Source organism: Colobus angolensis, unplaced genomic scaffold, assembly GCF_000951035.1.
Source record: "Colobus angolensis palliatus isolate OR3802 unplaced genomic scaffold, Cang.pa_1.0 Scaffold46, whole genome shotgun sequence".
In the NCBI taxonomy this organism is placed as follows: Eukaryota; Metazoa; Chordata; class Mammalia; order Primates; family Cercopithecidae; genus Colobus; species Colobus angolensis.
In genome coordinates this window covers 3,412,410-3,426,902 of record NW_012118043.1, presented here as the reverse complement: position 1 = coordinate 3,426,902, position 14,493 = coordinate 3,412,410, and the positions used below count along the sequence as shown (strand labels likewise).

The 14,493-nt window shown below is 42.1% G+C and overlaps 1 protein-coding gene and 1 pseudogene across 2 annotated transcripts in view; both read right to left on the bottom strand.

The window, feature by feature from the left end:
• SLC9A9 (solute carrier family 9, subfamily A (NHE9, cation proton antiporter 9), member 9) overlaps window positions 1-14,493 on the bottom strand; it is a 611,074-nt gene that overhangs the window by 28,766 nt on the left and 567,815 nt on the right. The window lies entirely within an intron of this gene.
• On the bottom strand, window positions 4,971-5,506 carry LOC105523281 (annotated as a pseudogene). Its single transcript, XR_001003573.1, has one exon. The product of XR_001003573.1 is annotated as a 40S ribosomal protein S10 pseudogene (transcript).

Here is a 14,493-nt window from a genome sequence, read left to right as displayed (position 1 = left end):
TATTTAACTGAGCGTGGAAGTGCATGGGATTGGGTGAAGCCACGCAACTCTGCCAGGCCAGCACTTCAGGTGGCTTAGGAACAGGGAGGATTTTGACTTGCCCAAAAATGACATGGAGAATAGGGAGGTCGATAAAGCTCATCTTTCACATACCATCACCCTCCCTTTGAGCAGCACTCTCCTTGTCATCATCCCCCGTTCTGTCCCCACCTTCCCCGTGTCCTCCCAGTTGATTTGGCTGTCAGTTTCTGCTCACCGAAGTGCTAAGCTGATGAGACTTAGCCTCATCCAGCCACATTTCCCTTAGATGGTTCCTGCTGACTAAAACCTTTCTGACCTCAAAGGAGAAGAGCTCAGGTGGTGGAAGGCTCGGGGGCAGGGTTTATTCTAAGCAGGAACCTGCCCACCATACCCTCACATCATCTCTCACTCTACCCACTTGTGAGGCTGGCCTTAATCATATGCCAAAGTCATGGGTTCTCTCTCCACCCGAGGGGGACAGTCAGGGGGCCTCTCAGGTCAGCGCTCAGAAAGGAGCAAGAAAAGGCTATTGGGCTGGAGACATCAGGAAAGGACAAATCCAACTTAAAATACCTAGTAATGGAGGAGAAAAAGATAACAATCAGAGCGTAAATCCAGCTCCCATGGACCAGGTTTAAAAAATCTGTCTTGAAAGATTTTTTGCAACATCACTTTACTTTCAGTTTTTCTGTCTGAGGTGCCATTCCTTTTTCCAAATTGATTACATGTTACAGAATGACAAAATTCCATAAAGGCACAAGCGGAATGTCCTCCTTTTCCAATGTCCCTTTTCTGTTTTAAAAAGAGGAGAAAAGTCAGGAAATGCCACAGTGAAATTTTGCAGCTGAGCCAATACGAGTTTTCAATGAATCCAGCTTGAGGGGCTCTCACCCTACACCTCTGCTCTAAGCCATGGGGATGGGCCCAAGAGGAATCCCCCATGTATCCCTGTGCTCTGAAAAAGAAGAACCATTCTCCGGGCTTGTCCTGGTCTAACCTGCTACTCCAGCTGGATGAGTGGCCATGAGCCAGAAGCTTTAGAACCAGCAGAAGCCTCTCCATTGAGCTTGTGGGATGAGGACACAGAGCCAGAGGCCTTATATTTGGCATAGAAGCCCCTTGCTGGGTGCTGACATGGTGCTTGGCTACCATGGGACAAATAATGATGTGTATAGCCTCCTATTACTTCAGGTCAGGTTTGACCTCCAAGTAATTCCAGTTCTAGTCAGATGTGGCATGAAATGAATTATGAAACACTTTTGGTTTTCAGTACTATTTGGGTTTCTGAACTACAGATAACGGCCTGTGGACTTACACTATTATTTCCATTGTACAGATTAATAAACTGAGTATCAGAAGAGTTAGGGAATTTGCCTTGGTTCATACAGTTGAGATCTGAACCCAACTTGGCCTAGTTTCAGAGCCCATGTTTTTTTCACCATGTCCTATATCCTGTTATTTCTTGGCCACACTGAGGTCCTCTACTCTCCTGTGTTTGCTGAGCAGCCCGTGTAGCTGGAGGATGTCCTAGAGCTGTAAAATGAGGTGTGTGGATTAGATAATCCCTTCCTACGATAATTAATTAATTATCAATTTAATATGAGGAAGGGACCTCATAATAATATGAGATCCCTTCCCAACCTCATTTCCATAATGCTATGCAAACACATATTCTACTCTCTAAGATGGGCTCACAGCTGTGTGGACACCAAGGAAGAGAGAGATGATCCTTTAAGGATCTCTTGCAAAATGTAGGACCCTGGTGCCTTTTGGACCAAGTGGCATATATGATCCTTGAACCGTCTGTACCTTGCTGACACTGTTCTGGCTGCAGCATAGGTGGTCTTAACTGAGACACATGCCTGGGGCTGGTTAATGCTGCTGCTGCTGGGGACATAAGGAAGACACTAATCACACTAAGGCTCTTATTTCTCTTTTCCTGGGGAGTTGGGGCAGGGCAGTAAGGAGAGAGGGTTGTCCTTTAAATTAGAGCATATGTAGGTATAAGTCTCTCTCCTATCTATCTATATTTTGGAGTGTGTTTAAGGAAACACATTATATGCATTCCTCTCCCTATATACCTCTATGCTTGTATTAATTCATAAATAAAATATACAGCTGCTCAGCTAAAATGTATCACTTGTCTGCAAGATTCCCCCTGCAGGTTAATGTCTCCTGCCAGGGGAGCTGCCCCGGTTTTCATTGACTTTCAATGACCTACTTGTATGCATTGGTTCAGGCAGGGCTTAACAAGTGGCCTGGCAGATATGTGCGTCTGCACGTATTCTTCATTCTTACTTTATTTTAGTATTTTATGGCTTTCTTCAGCCAAAAATCAATATTATGTGCACAAAGTTAGCTTTGCAATCATACCTTTTAGTATGAAACCTGATACGAACAGAAATTTTTGGAAATGGCCGGGCAGGGGAGACTAATTCACACTGTTTATCATTCCATGGCTGTTCTGATATTGTCATAATTGGCATTTTCCCTGTAATTGCCTTCAGTATTGCCAGTACTTATAGGAGAGAGGACTTTCAAAATGAAATACACCTGAGGACTGGGTATTATTTTGGAAGTTCACTTTCTGTTGAATATGATCTGAGATGGAGTTTGGAGACTGAATTTTCGTATGTTACTGTCAGTCACAGCTTATCTGGGTCTTACTTGGCCTGGAATTGGAAATTCTTGAATAATGTGACACTCAAGCATTGGGTAGTCTCAGAGTCAAAAGCTGGTTTAATCACTATGATCAGATTTTAAAATAAGATTACTACAGTATTTACTAATACTGAAGAATCCCATCTTTTAGCAAAAGTCAATGTTTTGAATGTCTCTGTAACCCTTGCAGAAAGTATTCATTGTTAAAACCAAGCATTCAATTAGGAACCAGTGTTAAAAAAAAATGAATCTCATACACATCTATAAAAACAAATAGAACAAATACAATGAGATAATAAAAAATAAATTCATGTAAAATACTGTAGAATATACTGAGCCCTAAGTCAAGCACTTGGTGCACTGAGAATAATTCTTTTTCTTATAAAGTAAATTACAAAAAGTTGGATAAAAAAATCAATGGACTATTATTTAGGTTCCATTTAATCTAGGTGCTTTAATAATGTCTTTCTGGCCAAATACAGTATTGATTTCTTATTGTTGTGGTATTCACTTAACCTCAAATAAAACTAAACTAAACTAAACCCAAATCGCCTACTCTTTCTTGCAATTGTTGTTTACAGCATGAAAGGACACACTGAATTTAGGCAACTGAGGGAGGAAGGGGGAGCGATTTGGGAGCCTTGGTTTCTGTCTGCTTTCAACTGACAACAACACCTATAGTAGGGTAAGGCTGAAGTTCTTACTGTGCATTTTCAAATCTTGACGAGGCAAGGCACTCAATACGTATGCAACAAGGCAGCACAGAAATCTATTAAAAGAGCCTGCTTCAGACAAAATGAGGAGTTCCAGTTTCTATTTTATATGAACTTGGTGAGGAAATCAACTGGATCCTAAATTAGCTATCCAAATGATGCAAGAAAATAAATTTATAGACAAAGGAGGGCCTGGTGGGGTAGAGGGTAGGCAGTGGCAACCCCTGGGGGTTTGAGCCAGCTCCCTCTGATAGACCTTGTATATAATAACTTCTAATAATTGCCCCTTTTAAATCTTACTTCCACTGAAATTCCCAAGTCAGTGTTGCCATTCTGCAGATGAAAGAACTGAGTGGTTAAGTTACTAGCTTTAGGTCACACAGCTCAGGACTGGGATTCTAACCTTGGTGTGCCAACACGCAGGTTCTTTCTACACATAGCCCAGGCAATAAATAGGATTATGTGTAAAGTAACATTATCATGAGGATTAATATTTATAATTTCAATTATTGTTTATGACAGAAAATTTTTATCTGCAAAATGAAGAGTCTGATCAGAAGATCACTGAGGGTCCTGAATAATCTTATTTAATGATTTGGCATTACTGGTTTAGAAAAAACTGACGTTACCTCTCGCATGCCCATGAGCTGAATCTGGTTTGTAGATTACTTTTGTTTTTCCTGCCTGATGTTTAAGATTGTTTTGGCCCAAAGTTAAAATAAACAGGAGAATTTATGTAAAAATCTGACCCCCAGTTTTTCCTGACAGATCAACTGAGACTGCACTCTTAAAAGGTAAGAGTTCTAAGTAGCAACAATTCACTTTAGATGTCTGTAGTTCTCCCCTTTGCCATAGTTCCCATCAATCCTTACTATACTCTGTTACTTGTTTCTTTTCTTCTTCTCAAAGTTATTTGCATGCCTTCCTTGCCCTGTAGGCATTTTAAGGTGGCTTTCCTGATGCAGACAGCAGTAAAAGCTACTAGAACAGACTTGCATTCAAGAACCTGCCATTCCAGTAATCAGGTCTATGATCTTGGGCTAGCCCATTAACCACTCTGAACCTGATTCCTCTTTTGGTATTAATACACGGGAACAATGAATGGTGTGGAGATGATTAAATGAAATAGTCCATGAGGTTATACTCAGTAGATGTTAACTGACTCAAGACATTCTTAGAAAAACATTTCTTAAAGGTTGCCCCTATCACCAACCCACAGAGGATGTCATAACTGACAATGAGCCTTCAACCTCTCATATCCATCCTCATAGCTAACCTTTATCATCACCCACACCCTCTTGTAGGTCGTTTCTCCCTTCTTTCCTTCCCTCTCATTCATTTGGCTGAGTGACTTTTAATTGTGCTTTCAGACCATTTCCAATACTCCTGTAATTACATAGCAACATCTTTTCATAATACACAGTGGAAAAAGTGAGCAGAGAAGTATGCAAAGTCTCCTGCCCTCTCAGCACCCTTTTACACAGCTGCTTATGGCACCCCTCCCTTTCAGAAATGAGGCCCCCATACTTTCTGGTATTGTGGATCTTTCCTGCTTCCTTTTCTTTTTTTTTTTTAAGGTTTTTTGGCTGTAAATTTATTCAATGCAAAATAATACTCTTCAATTTTACTGAGGTGGCTGACCACGTCCACGACCAAATCCGCCTCTAAACTGGAATTCGGTTGCTGACCCAGCCCCAGCCTCGGCTTTCTTGTCGGCACCAGGTGGCACAGCACTCCGTCTGTAGGTATCTCTGTCAGCTTCCCCTCTTGTGAGTCTCGCAGGTCGCTCACCCTCCAGACCTTTAGGCCGAGGCCTGCCAGTCTCTGGACGGCTACGGCGTAGGGTGGCAGGCACAATCTCTGGGGGCAGATGAAGGTAATCACGGAGATACTGGATACCCTCATTGGTAAGGTACCAGTAGAAATGTCTCCAGGCAAACTGTTCCTTCAGACTTGAGAGACTGCATGGCCTTCATGACATGAAGGTTGGGCACATTCTTGTCTGCCAGCTCCGGGTGCTTAGGCATGTGGACATCCTTCTTGGCCACCATGACTCCCTCCTTAAAAAGGAGTTCGTAAATGGCAATCCGGTTCTTCTTAGGCATCAACATCTCGGCAGCCCCTGCTTCCTTTTCTTATCACTCCTGTTTAAGGTGCCTGCAATAGTTAATAATGTGGCATCGCCCATCAGAGCTGGATAACTTTTTTCTTGAATTAATTATTCTGGTAAGAATTCTTAACAGGAGGCCTACCCTCTTCAGAAATCTTAAGTGCGTAATAGTAGTATTGTTAACTGCAGACACAATGATGAATGATGAGTAGATTTCCTAGATACTATTCATCTTGTATAACTGAAGCTATACCAATTAAATAGCAACTTACCATTTCTCCCTCCGCAGCCTCTGGAAACCACTGTTCTCTCTTTCTCTGTGAGTTTAATTATTTTGGATACCTCATATAAGTGGAACCATGCAGTATTTGTCCTTCTGTGAGTGGCTTATTTGACTTAGCGTAATGTCCTCCAGGTTCATTCTTGTTGTCCCATATGGGAAGATTTTCTTCTTTTTTAAGGCTGAATAATATTGCATTGTATGTATATGCTGCATTTTCTTTAGCCGTTCATCCACCGATGGACACAGCTCCATTTCATGCTTTGGCTACTGTGAATAATGCTGCAATGAACATGGGAGTGCAAATATCTTTTGGAGATTCTGCTTTCAATTCTTTTGGGTATATACCCAGAAGTGGGATTGCTGGATAATATGGTAGTTCTGTTTTCCATAGCAGCCGCACCATTTTACATTCTCACCAACACTGTACAAGAGTTCCAATTTTTCCACATTTTTACCAACACTGGTTATCTTTCTCTCTTTTTTATAATAGCCATCCTAATTGTTGTGAAGTGATATCTTATTGTGGTTTTGATATGACTTTCCCTGACTATTAGTGATGTCAAGCATTTTTTGTTAATATACCTGTTGGTCATCTATAAGTAGTCTTCAGAGAAACATCAAGTCCTTTGACCATTTTTAAATTGGGTGTTTTTTGGCTATTGAGTTGTAGGAGTTCCTTATATATTTTGTATATTAGCCCTTTATCAGATACATAGTTTGCAAATATTTTCTTCCATTCTACAGGTTGTCTTTTCCTCTGATTGTTTCCTTTACATGCAGAAGCCTTTGGATATAGTCCCACTTGTCTATTTTTACTTTTGTTGCTTTTACTTTTGGTGTCATATCCAAGAAAGCACTCTCTAAACAAATGTCATGAAAATATCTCCCTATGTTTTTTTCTAGGAGTTTTACAGTTTCAGGTCTTACATTTAAATCTTCATTTTGAATTGATTTGTGTGTGTGTGTATGTGGTGTAGGGATCTGACTTCATTGTTTTGCATGTGGATATCAAGCTTTCCCAGCGCTATTCATTAAAGAGTGTCTTCTTTCTCCATTGTGGGTTTTGGCACAATTGTCAGAGATTAGTTGACTGTATATGCATGGTTTTATTGTGTGAAAACATATAGGCCAGAGGATGAGAAATTCTATTTTGGTCCATTTATCTATTTTTATGCCAGCATCACACTGTCTTAATTGCTCTAGCTTTGTAGTATAATTTGAAATCAGGAAGTGTGATATCTCCAGTTTTTTTCTTTTTTTCTCAAGATAGCTTTGGCTATTCTTGGTCTTTTGTGGTTCCATATGAATTTTGGGATTGCCTTTTCTATTTTTGTAAAAAATGCCATTGGAATTTTGCTTTGCTAGTATGGACATATTAGCAATATTAAGTCTTCTAATTCATGAACACAGCATGTGTATACATTTGTGTCTTTTAATTTCTTTCATCAACGTTTTGTAGTTTTCAATGTATAAGTCTTTCACCTACTTGTTTAAGTTTATGCCTAAGTATTTCTTGATGCCATTATAAATGAAATTGTCTTAATTTTCTTTTTGGCTAGTTTGTTGTTGCATAGAAACACAACTGATTTTTATATCCTGTAACTTTATTGAATTCATACTTGACTTTAATAGTCAGCCATGATTGTGATGTATATGCCCGGAAAAGGCAGTGGGAGTAGACCTTGGAATCCTAGTAGTGACAAGTAAATGGTAACTGTTGGGTTGGATGCAGATTTGCAAGGAATCTCAGGTCTGACTTAACCTCAAACAAGAGGAAAAAAATCAACCATGAAAGCCCTTACAGAAAAACTGAGTTGCATTTTGTCAATGCAAAGAATGGCTTTTTTTCTTGCATGAATGAGAAAGGCTAAGACAAGATTTTTACTTTCCCTGTTGAGTTCTATATTATGTTTAGCCATTTGGACCAAGTGTTGGAAGGGCTTCCCCCAGCATTGATGTTCAGGTTAGCCACTGTGTGTCCATTCCGTGGAAGAAGATGGTGATTGGGAATTGGGTGCTGAGAGGTTGTACTGGGGCAAACACACAGGGAAGGAAGTCCATATAGATCTGCAACCTAGCCCATGTAGACCCTCAATCAGGTGTCCATCTCTGCCTACGATTGAGTGAGCCAGTGACCGTTTTGTTCTCCTTGCTGGATCATAGTCCAGAGCCTTGATGCATTTAGTGGCATGAACATAAGCTCTTACTGGGAAGGATGTGGCTCACTAGCACTATCTTCATTTCCCAAGTCTGAGGTGTGGCAAATATATTCCCTAGTCTTCTAAAACCAAAGCTCAAGGCTGCTCAGTAGGGCATTGGCAATGCTAGACCTGCTGCCTTGGAACAGATGCTGCTGGTTAAGAATAGATTTCTAAGTGTTTCAGGATGCTCAAGTATAGCTGAACTATTTCACTTTTCATGGCTGGTCTATTCTTATACTTTGAGAGCAGCTTCCACAGTGAAGTGAGAACATAGAACATAACAGCACAGGACCTTTCCCAAAGACAAAGAAGAGTATGGAGTTAGGCATCTCTGGGGCTTTGAGTAGGCAGATCTCTTATGAAAGCTTGCTCTGGGATTTCTGGAATCCAGTCATTCTAGATAGTATGTGTCTTAAACTTTTTACCTTTTCTGCTGGAGGGAAAAGAATGTAGGTGTACAGGCTATGGAACAAATCCTGAGGCCATCATTGCCACTTTGTGATCTTATTCAAGTCACTTCATCTTCCTGGGTCTTAGTTTCCTCACTTCTCAGAGATCATTGTATTAAATGCAGTGATGGGTGAGCAAGGTATATATGCCTGTATTATTGTATGCTTGGTTCCTGGCATACAGTGGGTGCTGAAGAAATGTCAGTTCTCCTTTCTCTTTCTGATGCTTACATTTTTACTGCCCAAGCAGAAAGTGGGTTGAAAATGTGGAAAGAGCATTTAAAATTTTATCTGTTAGCCATCATTTACTTTCTCCTTCCCAGAGCATTACAGCTCTTTCCTAAAGGGTAAAAAAAAAGACCCTAAGAAGATTAAAACCAGCATGTAAATTTCAGCTTAGTTCAAAGCTAAGCCCCTTAAGAAACCTTTATTTGCAGAGCAGCTCTGCATAGGAGCTCTGAGCAAGCGCAGGGCCATCTGGGGCTGCTTCCCTTAGTGGACTGGTTCTCAAACTGGCAACCATCAGAATCACTTGGAGGGCTTTTGTTAAAAAGCTTGTTGGGGGGACCTACAAAAATTTTTTTTTTTGAGACAGATCTTGCTCTGTCGCCCTGGTTGGAGTTCTGTGGCGCGATCTTGGCTCAACTGCAACCTCTGCCTCCCCAGTAGCTGGGACTACAGGTGCCTGCCATCTCGCCTGGCTAATTTTTTGTATTTTTAGTAGAGACGGGGTTTCACCGTGTTAGCCAGGATGGTCTCGATCCCCTGACCTCTTGATCCGCCTGCCTTGGCCTCCCAAAGTACTGGGATTACAGGCGTGAGCCACCATGCCCGGCCACACATTTTAATTTCTTACAAGTTTCCAGATGACACAAAGCTCCTGGTTATGGGCCCATACTTTGGAACCACTGCTAAGTGGGAGGAGGCATTCAGGCAGTTGGGACCCCTGGGTTCTGAGCCTTATCCTGGCTTTAAAGAGCTGGATGACCTCAGGCAGGTCACTTAAACCTTAGAAGACACAGTTTCTCTTTTGTCCAACAATTGGCAAAAAGTATGATTTGGGAAAAGCATAATTTAGAGCAGAGCTCCCTAATCTTTTTTCTGTAGTGGGTGGCCATCCCAAATTCTGTTTGAGGGCTGAGGAGAACAAATGTCTTGGCACTTGTGGCCCATTTGGAATGTTTGGCACATGGGTTGAGAAAGTCTGACTGAGTGGTTAAAAGCATGTGCTTTTAAGTCCTGGAAGCGTTAGGGTAAGTCCTCACTTTGCCTCTCCAGGTGGTATTTTAGCTGTTTTACCTAGATCTGAGCCTCAGTTTGGTCATCTGTGAAAAGGGACAGAGTATTTGCACCTATATCATAGGGTTGTGGTGAATATCAAGAGATAATGCATGTAGAGCACTTGACATGCATATTAATTCTTATTAGCTGTTTTCACTTCTGCTTCTAAAATTCTGTGATTTGCTCCTGTGCCCATTCTGCACCTCACTGGAAGAAGGAGATGAACCTCTCCAGTGTTTGGAAATGTATACACTTTTATAGGGGGAGTAAGGAGTGCTTTAAAGGAGTGCTTTAAAAGAGTGCTTCTCAATGTTTAATATGCATTCAGATGCCTGGGGATGTTGTTATAATAAAATGCAGATTCTGATTCAGTAGGCCTGGGGTGGGGCCTGAGATTCTGCATTTCTAAGTAGCTCTCAGGTGATGCCTGTGCTCCTGATCCACAAAGCTATGCTTTGAGTAAGGCTATGCTTTGAGCAATGACTCTTAAACTCTATTGTACATCAGAATCTTTGGAGGGAACTATTCATAGCCCAGGCCATACCCAGAACTAAATCACAATCTCCGGGGTGGCATACAAACATTATAGTTGAAGCTTCCCAGACGATTCCAGTGTGTACAGTTTGAGTACCATAGTACTGATTCTCAAAGTTGGCTGCATATTGAAGTTTGAAAAAAGAATGATGCTTTCATCTCACTGCTAGAGTCTGATTTGGTACAGGGTGAGGCCTGAGCATCAGGTTTTCTAAAAAGTTTCTCAGCAGCCACGTTGGAGTACCACTCTTTAAAGCACTCTTTAGTAAAACATGGGGAAAAGTTGAATTGATTTGTGTTCCAGAAGCTGGAAGTAATTAATTTCCCTTCAAATAGGTCCCCTTTTCCCTAGGAGATTTGCACTGAAATACGGCCAAAATAAGAACTTTCAAAACCTTTATTTTAAAGGCAAAAACCGGTTTAACATCTGCATTCAGGAAACTGTGTTGTCCAGTAGCTCAGAAATAGGCCCAGGAGAAAGAGCATTCAGCCCATAGTCCTCTCCGCTACTGCCTTCACCATGACCTTGGGAAATCTTTTCATGTTTATGTTTCCATATTTTCTCATTTGCAAAACTTGGCTAATCCTACAGAGTGGCCACAGGATGTGTGTATGGTCAGATGCAGCTTTAAAATCACTCCTGCTGCCCATCTCCCAAATTGTTCTGATTTGCTTACTGAATTTTGACATTTGTGCAAAGTGCGTACTCTGTGAGTCTTGGAAATTGGTAATATTTAAACTATAGTCTTCTATCTCTCTCCCTCTTTTAATAGTACCAACTGCTTCCTCTTCTATTCACACACAGTTTAGGCTTAATGTACCCCAGAGCTGCAGAGAAATCAGCAAGAGGGCGGAAATGATTTTTTAAAAGCTGTGGCACGAAGATTGGCCTTGCAGGATTAGCCTTTTTCTTGGCCCTCTAGTGGAAAAGTCCATCTATACTTGAGGGTGGAGGTCATGCGGACAAAAAGGGTTCAGTAGGCAAGAGTGGAATGGAATAGCTGGGTGTTAGGCCCATCCTCTGCAGGAGATGAGACAGAGGCATTCTCCAGCAGCAGTCCTTAAACTTTGGTGTGTATCAGAATCACCTGGGGATCTAGTGGAGCCCACAGAGACTCAGGCCTTTGAAGTAGCGTAGGGCCCAGTCCCTGTGTTTCTGCAAGTTCCCCTAGTGATTCTGACACTGACCAAAGTGTGAGAACCACTGTCCTAGAGTGTTCCGCTTTCCCTTGCTATTTTTCAGTTAGTGTCTTCCCAATCACATTTCTAAACCCACCCAAAGCTGAAAAGCTTTCTTTTTCTGGTATGCAAAATACTAGTTGCATATGTTAATTTTCAAGCCACTCATAATGTCAGTGGAGGTATTTTTTATAAAACCAGGAGAGGCCAACCCTCACAGAACTGCAGAGTGGAAATAAGAGGTTCAGAATCCTCATTATCTCAACTTGTCCTCCTTCACCCTAGGAAGAGTGAGAGGGCTGGGGAGAGAGGTGTTGCTAGCTGCCGGCCTGGTGTATCTTACCTGGCACCTCTGCTAGGGGCTTTAAGACAGTGTTGTCCCACCTTTGTCACAGTGGGCCAGGAACCTTTTGAAACTCTGGATTGTGACGGAGAGGATGAGGAGCACATTGCCTTCAGCATTAAAGCTATGGCGGGTGGGGGATGCTAGAGGCGTCAGCCCGCATTTCCTCTGGATGATTGCCTATGCCCTAGCATATACAGGCAATAGGCTCATACATCTTTTCTTCACTAGCACTCAACATACTGCCCAGAATACAGTAGGTGCTTAATGAACGATTGTCTAAAGAATGAATAAAAGATGGAAAATAGGGTAGCTGAGAAGAGCCAAAAAATGCCAGAAAACAGAAAGAAAAAAACATTGAAGGGGAAAAGTAGGTGAAAATGAGGTGTTGGTATTAATAAATATTAAGAGGAATGAATTAAAGGGCTGAAAAAGCCCAAGAAAGGAGATGCAGGAAAGGCTGGGAGTCCTGAGTGAGGTTTGTGTCGAGTGAGGAGGAGGAGAGGGCTCCTGAAACAGCCAGATAAGAAGTGAAAAATAGCAGGAGGGAAGGAAATAAGAGCAGTGATGAGGGACAGAGGAAAGCAGTAGAGTCAGGAAGATGGAGAAAGGGAGAGCCGGCAGAAAGGACAGACTCTCTAACCAGCCAGCAGGTTTGGTCTTATTCCTTACTGGGAACAGACAGAATGACTGTGTTTGATGAGGAGTGACTCAGGCTCAAGACAGGCAGAACTGGAGGATAAAGCCAGACGGGTACAAGTGAAGTGGGTCACTGTCAAGAATCATCACGTTTTCTGGAATTGGATGTTTTCAAATTGCATAATCCTCCTTGTTCTCAATTATCCTCCACGAGAGTATGGAGTCCCTCCCACGTTACAAATCCATCTCAGTTAAGCCCCAGACATGCACTTCCAATACCACGGGGGACTTCTTGGCAGCCTTCCCTGCCCGCCTTCTCCACATCCTGCCTTTCCCCTGCAGAGGGACAACGGGCTCTCCAGGCATTTCCCTTCCGGACTTCCAGGGTGACACACACGCTCTGGCCGCTTTCCTGTCCACATAGAGTTTTACTCCTGTGGGGCCACTGCCAGCCTAGTCACAGCCTTTGTACAAACTAGAGAGGCCCACCTGGATCATGGGCAGATGAATGAGAGAACAAGGCACAGAGTCCGAGACTCAAAGAAGTAGCTGTGTGTTTGTGTTGGGGCGGGGGAGGGGTGCGTAGAGGAGCGTTCAGGGAAAGTTTCAAATAGAAAGTGATATCTGAACTGAGTTTCCAAAGATGAACAAGTGTTTTTCCTGTTCCAGGTGGGGATTTGTCTTTTTCTTTCTTTTTTTCTTTTTCTTTTTTTTTTTTTGAGGGAAGGAGGGCAAGGCCTTTTAGGGGGCTAGAACAGCATGTGCAAAGTGGCAGAGGTGTGAAACAGCATGATATCCAATATTGCTGGTCTGTTCTTGCATGAGAGGCAGCGAGAGGAGGACTAAGTGATGAGGACGAGGTTAGACTAGGCAGGAAGTGCCAGGTGTCTGGTTTTAAGCAAGGGAAAGACACAGTGAGATTTCTATTTGAGGCTGATTACTTTGGAAAGATACTATTTGCTTTTTACATATGAGCATACTAAACCTCAAAGAGGTATTTATAAGTGACCTGCTTCGAGTGACACAGTTAATAGCAGAACTAGAACTTTATTCCACCTTGTGCTAAACCAGAGTCTCCTCACCTATACTTGAGGTCTGGATGACCTCTGAGATTTCCCTTGCAGAACTTGCCAGGCCCATTTGACTCCTCCCAAAAGCCAAAACAGACTTAGCTTCAGGCCAGCAGAGACACTGCCTTTGGTCTCCTAAAAAGATGACTTAAAACATCTGTTTTCTCCATTTCTTAACAGAGGAACTTTATTCATTCCAGATTAGTCTTTAGAAAGCAAAACCAAAATACTACACTGGACATTTACTGGCATGGATTTCCAGAAAACATATTTATACTGAATGGGGGAAAGAGGATGAAGAGGTCTTTTAGACTTTTGTGGGGAGATGGCAACGAGAGTCACTTCTTAGTCACCCACTGGAATGGTGGATAAGTCCAATTGTATCCATTGTTTTGGGTCTGTTCCTGCCACATAACTTCATAATAGGCCTGCTAATGATAAAAATGTAATTATTTCAGTATTTCTCCTTTTTCTGCCTCTCATACATAGGTGAGATTTCTCCTAGATAGATGGCCTCAGGGAGAAGAGAGGTGAAAAGAGCCATTAAAATCCAGACTCTGGTTGTCTGAGCCATCCAAGAAACACCCACTTAATGGCTGTGCCTATGAGGCACATATGTTTGACTCCGGAAGCAACGAACACTCTGGTTAGACGTGGGATGTATTCCCCTGTTAAGACACGGAACTGAGAGAGGAATCCAAAGGCTCTTGATAATTTTGAGTTTTACAAGAGAGGCACTTTGGAATAAGAGGGGATGTTATTGCCTTGTTCAGACATGGCTTCATCTTGGTGGCATTCAGGCCTTGAGTTAAGAACTTGGTTTCGAGTTGACAGACTTGATAGAAGTCCAGCCAAGGCTGGCTCATAAACGAGACACCCAAGATCTATCTTCAGAAAAGTCAATACATTTCTATTATCACTGCTGATAAGACTGAGTCTCTTGAAGTTTAATAATGACTCTTCCAAAAATGTTCCCTCAGACATTCAAAATCCATCTTGTATTAGTCTT